The sequence below is a fragment of the Fukomys damarensis genome, unplaced genomic scaffold (assembly GCF_012274545.1).
Source record: "Fukomys damarensis isolate Sample0158 unplaced genomic scaffold, DMR_v1.0_HiC HiC_scaffold_1, whole genome shotgun sequence".
Lineage (NCBI taxonomy): Eukaryota > Metazoa > Chordata > Mammalia > Rodentia > Bathyergidae > Fukomys > Fukomys damarensis.
This window is the reverse complement of record NW_022900913.1, coordinates 52,705,181-52,719,206: the sequence shown is the minus strand read 5'-3', so window position 1 is coordinate 52,719,206 and position 14,026 is coordinate 52,705,181. Positions and strand designations below refer to the sequence as shown.

The 14,026-nt window shown below is 41.5% G+C and overlaps 1 long non-coding RNA gene across 2 annotated transcripts in view; it reads right to left on the bottom strand.

Annotated features, from left to right (window-relative positions):
• Positions 1-8,763: 8,763 nt before the first annotated feature.
• LOC104871394 overlaps positions 8,764-14,026 on the bottom strand; it is a 14,243-nt gene continuing 8,980 nt past the window's right edge. For both annotated transcript variants that reach the window (XR_002025796.1, XR_782863.1), the window contains 2 exons: positions 12,398-12,462; positions 8,764-10,267 (listed from right to left, as the gene is read on the bottom strand). This is a non-coding gene — a long non-coding RNA (uncharacterized LOC104871394). The remainder of the gene's footprint in view (positions 10,268-12,397; positions 12,463-14,026) is intronic.

Sequence of the window (14,026 nt, the reverse complement as noted above, 5' to 3'; positions counted from 1 at the left end):
TTTTTTTAAAAAAAAAAAAAAAAAAAAAAACACCAGTTATAGAGAACTCTCTCTTTCACTTGCCATGGTTCAAACTCCATGACATGTAGCATTTTGCTGTGTAAGTTCTTTCATTATTTTTTATCTTTTCTTTTACTTGTGCTCATACTCTAGCTAAAAGAACTATATCCTGTCCTTTGGCTTTTGGCTGGAGAGGACAGCTTCAAACTTAAGTCTATCCCCAAAGCAAGTGTCCCTCAGAAGTTAATGGCTCTACATTTCTGGAATAAGATAGCCAAATATTCCTCTGGCTACAGCCTTTTGTTTAGATCTCATGAGTACAAGACATATTTTAATTCAAAATAATTCTTGAATAAACTATCACAATCTAGACTCTCATTTCCTTTCCCATCTGGCCTCCTCTGTGCCTAACGCTTGCATTTGTGCTGTGGTCACTATAGATGTCATTGCTAAGCCCTGGCCATCCTCTCCTCTGAAAACTTTCAGCCGCTGCCTGGATCACAGAGGATTTAGGAAAGTGTTGATGATGAAGGTCCCCAGACAGATGCAAGGAAGGGAATGTTTCCTTTAACATATACAGTGGTATCATTCCTAACTAAACCCTTTAAATGGAAGATGAAAAATTGAATACATCACATCACCTCAGTATACAATCCCATCTTCAGTCTACTAGGATCCCACTTCCTTCTCAGTTTATTTTTTTAAATCTGTATTCTATTTTATTTCTTTTAATGATTTTATTATCAACCTCCTGATTACAATTGTGCACACTGCCCTGCTTTTCAGCTCTTTCTAGATGTAGTTCAGATACATCCCTAGGTCCCCAAATTATGACCCAGAGTAAATATTCTGTAACTGGTAATATGCTTCAGAAAAATCAGTTGTTATATACAGGACATTTCCTCCTGGGAATTTCATTTGAATGAGATCTGAATATTCATTTTTCACGGTTTAATAGCATCACCTCAGTCACTGTAGCACATTACCTTGGCAGCAGTCTATACCCAACACTTTTAACCTGTTATTCCTGTGAGATTTTTCAATAGTAGAAGCTGTCACTACCAGGCAAAAAGAAAATTTGTAAATTGGTCCTGTTGGAGGAGGGGCTGGATCCTGTAGTAGCTGGTTGTTAACACTTCAAATTAGTTTTCTAAATTTCAGGTATAATTTTTAAAATTAATATTTACTTTGTATGATCTCTCTAACAGTTTAAAACACTTTGAATATACTGCTAATCAAGTGTTAGAGAGTGTAATATACATTATTGATAATTAATGTCCTTCCAACAATAAATAAGCATCTACAATAGATACCAGTCTGGGTACTGAGACCAGAACCAGATATATAATTTCTAGAGCCCTGTGCAAAATTAAAATGCAGGGCATCTTATTTTTTAAAAAATGAAGAATTTCAAGCTCAGGTCAGCAAAACACTAAAAAAAAAAGTGCAAAGCTGGTCTAAGGACTGGGCCCCTCAAACTGCGCAGCTCCCCTGCCCATGCAGCAGGCTCTGCTGGGGTTGTGGTGATAAAGTCCTTGCCCTCAGTGGATCATACAAGCACCAAACCAATCCTCAGGTACGCTGCAAGAAGTTCTAGAGTCCATTTATGCAGAATACTAGGGTAGCCCCAAGATTGTAGAGTGTACACACACACACACACACACACACACACACACACACGTTATAGTTACATAAATCGAAATGCAAACCTATATTATCTGAGTTTTGAATCTTTCTCTTTTTTAATTGTTAAACAAAAGCCACAGATATGAATCTGTTAGAGGAACTGTTCCCCTGTTCCAGCCAGTCAAAGTAGTCTTTCTCACTTGCAGGCAATTCTCTGAATACAATGGATTCAGTCTGAAGGGCTTGCTGAAAGTCTGGAGGGCAGGCTTCATTGCCTCCTTTCCTCAGTTACTTGGCTGAGAGAGCTTAGCCATCTCCTGAAGTAAGGAAGGGTAGGCTTGTGCTTCCTGTATATCCATAGACCTGGGATCTCTTCTCCTTGAGCCCTGACTTGCTTAATGTTTAATTTGGGGGAAGCCCACCCTCAATGTGGGCTCAGATAAAAATGAAAAGGGGTCACTTCCCCTTTCCCCTTTGGAACATTGTTTTCTCTCTCTGGGGCTCACACCCTCATCCTCTCTAGGTTTGAGGCTTCCCAACTTGGACTGGGCCCTGCGATTCCCTTGTCTGGTTCTCCACTGTGCAGGTGGCCTATGATGGGACTCCTTGTCCTCTGTGATCATGTGAGCCAATTTCCCTAGTGAGCCTCACTGTCGATATCCTATTGGCTCTGTTTCTCTGGGAAACCCTGGCTAATACACATGGCAATAAGTTGTAGAAAGGTGGGTAAAGTGAAGTGCTGCAGCAGGTGCCAGTCTGGCTTCTGTTTCAGCAAGGAAAGTGCCACAAGGAAAACCAGAATCCCAAGGTAAGTGGGAGGAATGAGCTGCCTTGGCCTCTGCCTCTGAGAATCACAAGATCCGGCCTCTACAGTTTTCTGCTACTCTGTTGGAGAACCCGGACGTGTGGGGTTTTAATCCTACATCCTGGTTGGAAGCCCCATCTAAGACCCCATTGGAACCCTCTCTGTGGCTGAGTCTCCAGAGCAAGCACTCCAGATAAAGCACTGACAAGAGAGGGGTTCCTTGGGCTCCCCGAGGTGAGCGATCAGGTACAAAGCTTGTGTGCAAAGTGGAGAGCCTGAAGCTGTGGAGCTGTGGTGCAGGGCAGAGCCTGGCCAGGGTGTCCTGAGCAACTTTCTTCCGGAGCAGAGGCAGATGCCCAAGAAGGTGTGAAGGAGTGGACAACAGCTGAGAGAAAGGTCAGAGATGGAGCTTGGGATGGACCCAGCTTTGGGGAACTTACCCAGAATAGTGAAAACTAAAATGAATTAATTTGTTTTGGTATACATGGGTTTTGTATTTAGATTTAAAGATTCTGTATAAAGTTGATTATTAATACTGTGGGGTATGATGTGCATTAAAGTCTCATCAGTGCTTAAGGCCTCTTGAACAGTCTTACCCTGGCTGGAATTCTCAGTAGGTCTCCATTTGTCTCCCACAGAATTCCTCTGTGGACTATCCTTGTGCCTAGAGTCCCACAATACTGATCCCTATTTGGAAGGTAAATTAATCCAGTTTAGCGGAAGGGAGTAGACATCAACATCTTCAAGATCAAAGATAAGCATTGGTGCCAGGCATGGTGGCGCACACCTGTAATTCCAGCCCTTAAGGCAGGCAGATTGCCAAGAGTTTGAGGCCTGCTAAGCCTACATAGTGAGTTCAAGGACAGCCCAAGTTACATAGCGAGACCCTGTCTTTAAAAAGAAAGAAAAGCAGTGGGGCAAACAGGAGCTAAGAATGGGAAAGGTCCTACAATGAGGACAGAAATAGTATGTCCCTAGCTACTCCTGAGCATGTTTTACTCAGCTCCACTCTGCAGTTTAAATACCTTTTTCTTAATTCCATGAACTCACCTGAGATCTCTCTTCTGCCCTCCATGTGAAACTTGGGCCCCTACTGAACTCAGAGACTGGATCTTTGTTCAATCTGCATTTCCACCCACTCCTTCCGGCATGTGTGTTGACAGTCACTTTGTGGAGAACACGGAAAACCTCTTGTGCGTGAGAAGATTGTGCAGAAATGATACCAAAAATACCTTCTTTGCTAATTTATTCATTAAGAATTTGAGTATATGGCAATCCACTTAATTCTCAGAAGATTTGAATGAAATGAATGGATGACATTTTTATATCCCATTTCCATATAAGGAGGCTGAGGAAGCTAAAGGTTAAAAATCTGCCCAGAATCACTCAGTAAAAGGGGCTGCTGGCCTCTCTCTCTATCTCTTTCTCTCTCTAGCTCTCTCTCCCTATGCACCCTCTATCATACTGTAGCTTTCAAACATTTTCATATTCACATTATCTTCTCAATTTTTCATATAACCCAACTGGGGATGAATTATTCACCCCATTCTACAGATCAGGACCCTGAGTCGCAGAGGTTCAAGGCCCACTCTCTGGATGGTGGGTTTGAATGAGAGCATGGCTGTAGAATTTCCTGAGGAGGAATGGGAGGGGTGGGCTCATGCATATGGAGGAAGACAGTGTGGATGCTGAGAAATCAGTTGGGAGGAATCATTCCCTACCTCCTCACCTCCACCCCCAGCAGGAAAGAGGAATAAAACTTAATCATGTGTTGTGAAGAGCTCTTTTCAACTGACGTGAGAAAGGCTGGCCCCTGGGAGCAGAGGGGTCTCTGGTGAGTTTTACAGAATTAATGAAAAGTCATTTAAATGAAGGATGAAGGGGAGGAAAGAGAACGGGAACCCCATCCTTGTGACCTTCAGCCCTGTACTCTGCCTTGCTGAAAACCCACATACACATCTTTTAAAAATTGAATTGAATCCAGTTATTTGGTATGTGCTTTTCCTCTTGAACAAACTAATGCCAATTCACATGCAAAAGAAATAGCCTACTTTATAAAACATTTAGGCTTCTGCAAGATTTACGGTCCTTCGGACTCCTATAATTACCCTCACATTATTGCTACATACCAATTTAGTGTTCAGATTGAATGGAACAAATGTTTACCAGAAACCCATTTGCTTGTCAGCTTCAACAATGAGTCTGGGATGAGAAAAAAATACCCTCTGGGTTGAGGGGTGTAATTTTACCACCTGATGCTGTTATCAATGTTTCGTCAATTGAAAAATCAATAAACTTCAATCAGTTCCTAAGATCATATTGCCTTAAATTCTGGATAGCTAAAAAACCGTCTCTGTTCCTGAGAGCTGCAGGTCTAGCATGGTTTTACCTTATTCATAAAATCAGCAAAGCTCGCACTGCTTCCTTCCTGATGGAAGAAAATTGCTCCGCAGCCCCTGGAAAATGACCGGAAAGTGCTTTCCAGTTCCCAACAATGTCCACGGGAAATGAGTGTGGCTGGAGAAGGCCAGGCTTTCAGCCTTTCTGCGGGCTCGAGTTGTTCTTTCCTTCATTTCCCTGTTCCATTATTTTTATTTTTCCTGTGTTTATGGTGGAGACTTGAAGTTATGTGGGCTGGTGTCTCCTCTGAGGCTCAGGGTTGCCCCCAGAGGAGCCGGTTTCAGTGAAGGTCTTAAAGTACAGGTCCTAAGACTGCACTCCCTAGCCCTTCCCCACTCCCCCTGCCCCAGAGATTTTCAGAGTTTGCTAAGTTCGCGTGGGCTTCTCATGAGAGCTAACCGGTGGGACAGTCAATTCTCCAATAGGAATTATTTACTATTTTGCCAAATTTGTCCAGTTTTTCAGAATAATTTTTAATCATATTCTAAAATATATTTTTGGCTACTTCCACAGGAACTTGGGAAGAAAGCAAATAATTTTTGCAGACTCAAATCGCCATCTTACAATGGAAGTCTTGACATCCTTTTCAAAAACAACTACTAATACAATTTATAGTCCTGTTTGTGGCATAAGAGCAAAAAAAAAAACAAAAAAAAACCATGAAAGTGCTCCACACTGTAGGAAATGAATGGTTTATTAAACTGTTGACTGTGCTCTAATCCTGGCTTCAGAATGATTAACTAACAAATCCATCATCTAGGGGAAAGCTGACTTGGCAGAGATTAATTCTTAGACTATTCTTATTTGGGGGCATTGTAATTTAGTTTCTGTTTGGGAGAACTGTTTGTGGGTGCATGTGTGTGTGTTTGAAATTAAAATAGTTATATCCTGTGTTTTATACATGGCTACAGATAAGCTCCATATTCTTTTACTGATTTTGATGTTTTAATGGTTTAAAAAAAAGCACCAGAATTCACATAAAGACCTTTAAAGATACTCATCAAGAGCAACAGGGAAGGATGCATCAGTTAGAATCTGATTGATGGCAGGTACCAGAAACTCATATTACCTTAAGATCAGAGAGAATTTATTATACGGCTATGATGGGAATGGGGGAGTCTCCCAGAATCTGCAAATGAAGGTTAGACTAGAGAAGGATTTCAGGTACAACGTATTCAGCTGTCAATCACAGAAAACCAGAAATAATAGACTTCTCCCTGACTCTGGTGCAGAGGTAGGGAAAGCATCCAGGTCAGTTTGATGCAGCAGATCAATGATCATATCACGTGTGTTTCCGCTGTCTGCTTGACTTTCACAATACCTGCTTGATCCTTCAGCTGGTTTCCATGGTCACAAGAGAGCTAACAACAATTCATGAGGTTACATCCTCCTGATTGTCTTAGCCAGGATTCTCAGAGACTGAGGCAAAAACCTATGTGTTAACACTTCTTTAGGGTCTGGAATGTGATTTAGAATGCAGAAGGAAAAGGGAGAATGAGATGAGATGTGGGAATCAAGTAGGAAAAGGACAGAGAAATTACAATAGGAGCCATAGCAGGGGTGCAAGAGCTTCTGTGTCTCCTTGGGAGCAGAAATGAAGAATTTACTCAGCAAAACTTCCTGTCCCTGGATTCCTGCTAATCAGTCATCCCATGGGACCCAACTCCCCCTCTCTTCTTGGTTCTATCCCCAGGCTTCTCCAGGAAGCTTCTGGAAAAGCCAGAGCTCACACAGGACCAGTGGGGCCAGCATACAGGCACCGCGATCTCTTTGCCAGCTTCTATCTTTGGCAGCAGCAGTGACCTGAATCCACAATCTCAGGACCAGTGTGACTGTTGCTGGCATTTTGCTGGTTGGCAAGCAAGGCAAATGCACAGACTGGGGACGACATATACATATACACTGGGGCCATCTGGATGATGCTTCTTCTAGGACAGTAGTGGTGAACCCACAACACACATGTTATTTGTTTTTCTCCTCATAAAAAAGATGTTAATGTATGAGGTTTTTGGGTTTTTAAAATTAAAACCTCAGTATTCAGGTTTAATTGCCATGTTGGCACTTTGTGATAAATATGTGTGTTTGAGGGCTGGGGATTTAGCCCAGTGGTTCCGCCACCTGCCTCATCAGCGCAAGGGCCTGAGTTTGATCCCTAGCACCAAAAAAAAAAGTGGGTTTGGGGTTGCAGGTTCAGTACTCAACCTATGAAAGGTTCCACCATCAATGTTCTAGAAGGTTCTCAAGAAGAGAAAGGAAGCTCCTGTCCTGAATCCCACAACAATCCTCTTACTTCTTGTCACCGATTCGACCTTGTACTCCCAGCCATCTCTGAACCAGCACCTGTACCCAGGAGTCAGATGACCGTAAACTCAGACTAGAGTCATTTGCTTATTCCCAAGGGCTACTTGGGTCGCTGTGGATGCCAAAGTAAGCACTGAAGTAGTTCCCAAGGAAGAAAAAGTAAATATCAAGCAGACAGTTATAATGTCCACTTCCAGAAAATGCTTGGGAACAGAACTCAGAAAAGTAAGACTCTGTTTCTGCCCTCTACACATCTATTTCATTTCTCTCATTTTAAAGACAGACTTTCTTTGATGCCCAGGGCATAAACTATGGCCTGGATTAGCATGAACACTTAATTGTTTCAAACCTAGCCACATTCAAAAAGACTGAATTTTTCCTTGGCACATAATTGACTAGCTGGATTGATATCCTCTCCTAGATCAATCCAACAGGGTCCAGCAGTGGGCTTATGGAATAATGCCCAGTTGAAGCTCATACCCAAAAGAGCCATATATGCAAGGGGGAAGGATGTCTATAAAACAAAATAATATTCATAACATTTCTCCAGAGGCCCATTTTTATAAGTTTTAAGGATCAGTAAGTTAGACTGTGCGTTGCCTAAATGCAACATCTCTGAGCCCATGAACCAGTCCTGATACTAACCATGTGTAGCCAATACTATTGACCTGCTCTGGCGCAGTACTCTCTGAAGCTTCTCTTGTATCTATTTTTATTTCAGGGAGGAGACAAAGCTTCACCCCATTCCTGAAGCTTAGAATATCTGGAAAATCACTCAGTCTGTGTAGCCAATTCATCACGTAGATGCAGATGTGCCACCTCAAAAGCATATCCCACCCACTGTAAGTACATATTCATGTGCCCCTTGCTAGAGAAACAGGTGAGCTGATTGGTTCAGGGCATATAACCAGTCCAGAAGCTGCCAGCCACAAAAACTCTGAGCTCTGTCATTACTGTATTGAAATGAGTAATTGTATATACTAATATAAAGGGGGAAGAAAGTTGTGCTTGCCCATTAAAGACACCAGATGGAAGTAAAAAATAGTCCTGAGGACAAACAGAATAGAAAAGAAATGAGAGTTCTTCAATTATGTCCATGGAAAATGTCTTAGTCCATTTTATGCTGCTATAACAACCTAGCTACTTTGTAAAGAAAAAAAAAAACATTTTTTTTCTTTTTATTGAGTTTATTGGTACATTTTAGGTATACAGTAAAGTTACATTCATCATTGGGATCTTGTACCTTTACATGACAGGTCTTGGTTCTCATTTTTTTTCCCCTTGTCCCTGCCCTCCCTTCATCCCCTCCTCCCCTCCCCATTTACAAACACTTTATTTCCATTTTTTCATTTTCTCATATTTTTTTCTTTTCCCTTATTCCCTTTCCCCCACCCTTCCTGCTTTCCCTATACCTTTAGCCCTTTTCTTCCTATTTTACATTGTCAATTATCTCATTAGGATCTTGTGTTCTATTATAGTTTTTCACACCAGAGAAACTATTTGGTATTTACACATGTGTGACTTATTTGTTTCACTTAGGAATATATCCTCAAACTGTATCCATTTTCCTATGAATGACTCTAATTTTGCATTCTTTATGGCTGCGTAGTATTCCATTTTATAGAAAAACCACAAAAACATTTATTTCTTACATTTCTGGGAAGTCCAAGATCAAGGGCCTACCTCTGGCCAATGCCTTCTGCATTATCCATCCCATGGTGGAGGATGGAAGGATGAGGGAGTGTGACGTGAGGCACACTGATTAAAATAAGGAACCCACTCCAGCAATAACAGCATTAATCTATTCATGAGAGGCTTCATGACTTAGTCACCTCTTAGAGTCCCTACTTCTCAGTGCTCTTGCACTGGTGATTAAATGTCCAACACGTGAACTTTGGGCAACGCATTCGAGCCATAGCAGAAAAATCAACTTGTTTTATTCATACAACAGGATATGTTTCTGTGATAAAAAGAGATGAGCTACTACCAGGCCATGAAAATAGAGATAGGAAATTTGAATGCATATGTGTGTCTCATTCTATCACAGTTAGGGAAAGGCAAGATTGTAAAGATCTTAAGAAGATCAGTGATTCCCAGGAATTTAGAGTAAATGAAAGATAAATAGGTAAAACATAGGGGACGGGAGGAAAAAAAAAAAGTATCCACTGGATAAACATGAAGTAAAAGGAAAGCACCAAACGTCCAGGCCTTGACCACACTTCCCTTGGATATTCAGATGTAGTAGTTAGGTCATGTTCCTCATTCCCTTATCTTGGGAACAGCATCTTTCTCCTATGCACAAAGCTGTTTCATAAGAGTTGGCTTCTATAAAACACATCCTTTCTGTGACTTCATCTCCTGGCTGCAGGTGGATTGTCCAAAAGAGGACACATGACTCAAGTTAGACCAATGAGACTGAGGAGAGATTAGTCCCTTCTATTGTGGGTGGGCTTGTAGTTTCAAAAACAAAAGAGAAAAATAGGCTCAACCAAAAACTGTGTTATCAGAAAATAGATATGCTAACAATAAAGACCACATTTGCTTTTCTTATGGAATGTTGTCCTATCTAGTCTTTAATAATAAAAGAGATATTCTAATTCAGATATCTGGAATACACTCTTTGAGGATGACAATTCTATCTGGACAATCAACCCCCAGAAAACAGGTGTTATCCACCGTAGCAGTGGTGGCTATGATGATGACCATGGCAGAGGAAGACATTCAGCAAATCTTAAATTAGTCAGATCACTTGTGAAATAACATTTTCTACCTTTGTCTTTTCATAGATTTCAAGGGGACAGGCCAGGGGATGCCTGTGCATTCCTGCAGAGCTGACACTTTGTGTGTGAGCTGTAGTTAACTGTGTACACCAGAAGCCTGAGGCCCACCTGTTGCCAGGCACCACAGTCCACCCTATCTCAGATCACTGATGGTGGCAGTGGGCAGCTTACCAGGAAGAATAATACCTGAAGAGCTCTTATTATAATGTCATTGTTATACTTCCTATTATTTCATCTCTTCTAAGGGCTGAGAATGCTTCATGACACACAATCTATTCTTGGTCATTATATGAGGTGCGCAGTTAGAAGAAATTTGGACATCTGAACAACAGTAAGCCCGTCTTCACAGCATTACCTTAAGAGAAAAAAGTGACATCAGTAGCCAGATCTGTGCCTTCCCCCACACAGTGCAGACTGAGCTTCCCATGCATGGGTGAGAAAGCATCTTATGAGCTGAGTACTAATTAAGAAAACTATTGAGAAAATGAAACTAACGTCCTGCAAATTAAAGGCAGTCAAAATGTAAAAGGAAATTAAATCTTCACTTTTTTTGAAAAGAGAGGAAATCTTGCCCAGAAACGATTTTGACCTCAAAACAAAACAGAACTTGGTCCCAGTCCCTGCGTCCCATCTGTCTTTTTAAGGGCTCTCTCAGGTTTTCTGAACAGAGGTGATACTGCTTCAGACAGCTGTGTGGTTCCTGTAGGTAAGCCACTAAAATAAGTATATGGCTTCTAGGTATCCCTAAGGATTCATGTGTTCAGCCTGTCATTGTGTGTGTCATGGGTCACCCTGCTGGTGTACAGAGCATCTAGTAGAGCTCTGGATGGGCATTTTGTCAGGACATGCATGCAAAGGTCAGTCCAGTAGCATGATATCAAATTATTATCTGCAGATCTTAATGCAAGAGAGTTACCTTAAAACAGCAGTCCCTAACCTTTTTAGCATCAGGCACTGGTATTGTGGAAGACAAGTTTTCAACAGATGTGTGTGTATGTGTTTGTGGGGGTAGGTAATGATGTTTTCTGGATGGTTCAAAGGAGCACATGACCTAGATCCTTCATATACACAGTTCACAGTAGGGTTCTGGCTCCTATGAGAAAATAATGCTGCAGCTGATCTCACAGGAGGCAGAACTTAGGCAGTCATGTCAGCGATGAGGAGCAACTGTAAACACAGGTGAGACTTTGCTCACTTATACACTGCTCACTTCTTGCTGTGCAGTCAGGTTCCTGCCAGTCCATGGTCTGGGGATTAGGGACCCCTGTCGTAGGAGGCCCTTTTCTTTCTGCCTGTGGAACGCTGAGGGAACTCGGTTTAGTATAACTCCAACTTGTGTAACCTGGTTGCTCCTCTTGGACTTGTATGTTTAGGGTCATCCAAGATTTAGATGTGGATTACCCTGGTGCTCCCTATTTGGATTCAGTAAGTCTGGGATGAAGTTGACAATTCTGCATTTCTAACAGATGCTGCTCTTCCATGCTCCACATCATGACTATAACCTTGCCCATCTCAGATAAGCTCACCATTTTTACCAGCTTTCTGCCATTAGCCAGTGGAGAACAGAGCCATGTGTATCTTTGGAGTTTTCCAACCTCTGACCTCTGTAACAGGGAAGGAAAATGGAACTACCACTAATGGAGACCCTGTGATGTCCGGACATGCAGCCCAGACATACAGCCCAGCTGCCAGCCTTTAGTCTAATTACCTGTTGATGATAATCTGAGCAACATGAATAAGAAAGTGATCATGTAAAACTCGGTTTGTGAGTTCTCCCCTTTCCAACATTATTAATAGTCTTGCTAAGCCAATGAAGTGGACCAAGATGCCGAATTGAAGAGGAGAGGATGTCAAAACAGATCAGGAACTTGTGGTACACTGCAGGAAACCCCACCACCAGAAAAGGCATGCCCAAAATGGAGGTGTGCTGATGCATATCAGTAGCCAGTGCTGTTCTCAGAGTGGAAGACAAACCAATCTGGTGACTCATCAGCTGCCACAGTTGGCTGGAGTTATTGGTAGTAGTCAGGCAGCCAATTACTCCCTGGCAGAGCAAAACTGCCATGCAAGCTTTGCCTCAAGAACATTTTACATCCAAAGAAGGAGCTGTCTGGGTCATTGTCTGGGGCCAGGTGACACAAGAGACTCTGATGTGCCCCCTGAGATGTCCTTTCTTTGGGCAGGAGTAGCCCATATTATCACAGGTCTCGCCACTTTCCAGCCCATTTCCCACAAAGTGAGGAGTATATGAGGTGGGAATGAGGTTCTCCAAAGAGATCCATTTCTCTGAGACACTTCACCATTTGTCTAAGTGGGAGCAAACAGCAGTCTGAAATTTACACACTCCAAGCACCACAGGGATGGATGCATGCTCCAGAAGTTGAATTCTCTGTTGGAAGCAGAGACTTAGAAAAATTAGAAAATTTCCCAGCTGCAAATGCCACTAAGGTCAGTTTGGGAAAATGCCCCTTGTACACATACTCACTTTTTCTTCCTTCCTTGGCCATTCTAACTCATACAACTATGTCTTCCAAAGTTGGGCTCTGCTAACTGCAAAAATGAAGAGTAGGTGAGTAAGATGGTTTTTAATAGTGTCAGATGTTCAAAACTGTTTGCTACTCAAGAAAGTATTCCCTAATACCAAGATCCTGGCCTTGAACGATGAGCATAACAGAAATATTTCTTTGCAGTATTGAAAGAAACAGCACAGAGAGAATTATCAGTGTTGGCTGACAGGATATTTTGAGGCTCCACTGTGGGTATGATGTGTCAGGAACTATGGGAAATAACAAAAGTTACAGCTTGAATTTTTATTACCTGAAGTGGAACAGAAGTTGTGTGTTCTGGTTTATTAAATAATAGACTTCTCCATAACAGCAAAACAGAGACTTTCTACACTGTCTAAGGGTTCTATAACTGAGTCTATGAAATAAACCAAGAGCGAGCAGGAGACAAGATATAAAGGTTCCTTATGTATACAGGTATATCATAGGAAAGAAAAGTGAATACCCCTCACTCCAGTGTGATCTAGAAGCTTATATACTCTCTTCCCAGAACAGGAGGGAGAAGGTATATAGGCAAGTTAGGGGCAAGTGGAATTGTGGAGAAGTGAATGGAACACCAGAAGAGGTAATGTCTATGACTGTCTGGGTGTGGTGTCAGCCTCCAGCTTCCGCTGTTGTGGTGTGAGTTAATCCTTCCCAGTCAATGAGATTCCAGGGGAGAAACTCATGACCACTGAGTTCCTTTCAGAGGATCTGTCTTTAGGAAGATAAGGGATGTTCAGAGAAAGCTTATCCCTGGTTTTCTATGTTCTGAGTGCCCTTGGTTTGAAGTTATCAGTATGACAAAAAGGCAGGTTTGGGGTGGCATCTCCTGAACACCTTCAGAACAAATATGTATGGCATATTACAGTTTATAGAGAACTTTTATATAAATTATCTTTTTATTTTTAATTAAAATATCAACTTTATTTTACTAAAATTTGCATACCACACAATTTACAAAGCATGAGATTCAGTCTATTTTAACACATTGGAAGAGTTGTACAGTGATGACCACAATCAAGTTTAGATCATGTTTGTTACCCCAAACAGAACACTATCTGCTCACTATCATCTCCCAATACGTCTCCCCTAAGTCTAGGTAGCCTCTGAGCTACTTTCTATCTTCATAGATTTTCCTATTCTGGGAATTTTTAAAATTCAAAATAGACCATAGTCACAGCAACAATAAAGACATTAACATGTCCAAAGAAATGGAAATCCTGCAAAGTGATCTCTCACACCATATTTGAGTGAAACCAGAAATGGACAGCAGAAACATATGTAGAATACAATAACATTTTTCCCTTTCTCTTTTTTCTTATTAACTCTTTCATAGAAGAGAGATGATGTAATGTTCAAGCTTGTAGATCTGATTTACTTCACGTACCATCATAGTCTCAAGGTGCTTCCACTTTTCAACGAATGCCTCAAGTTTACCTTTCTTTGCTGCAGAATCATATTTCATTGTGTAAAAATACATTTCCTTCATTCATCTGTTGATAGGCATATAGGCTATTTCAAGATTTAGCCATTAGGAATTGTGCTTCTATAAACTTGGATATATATAT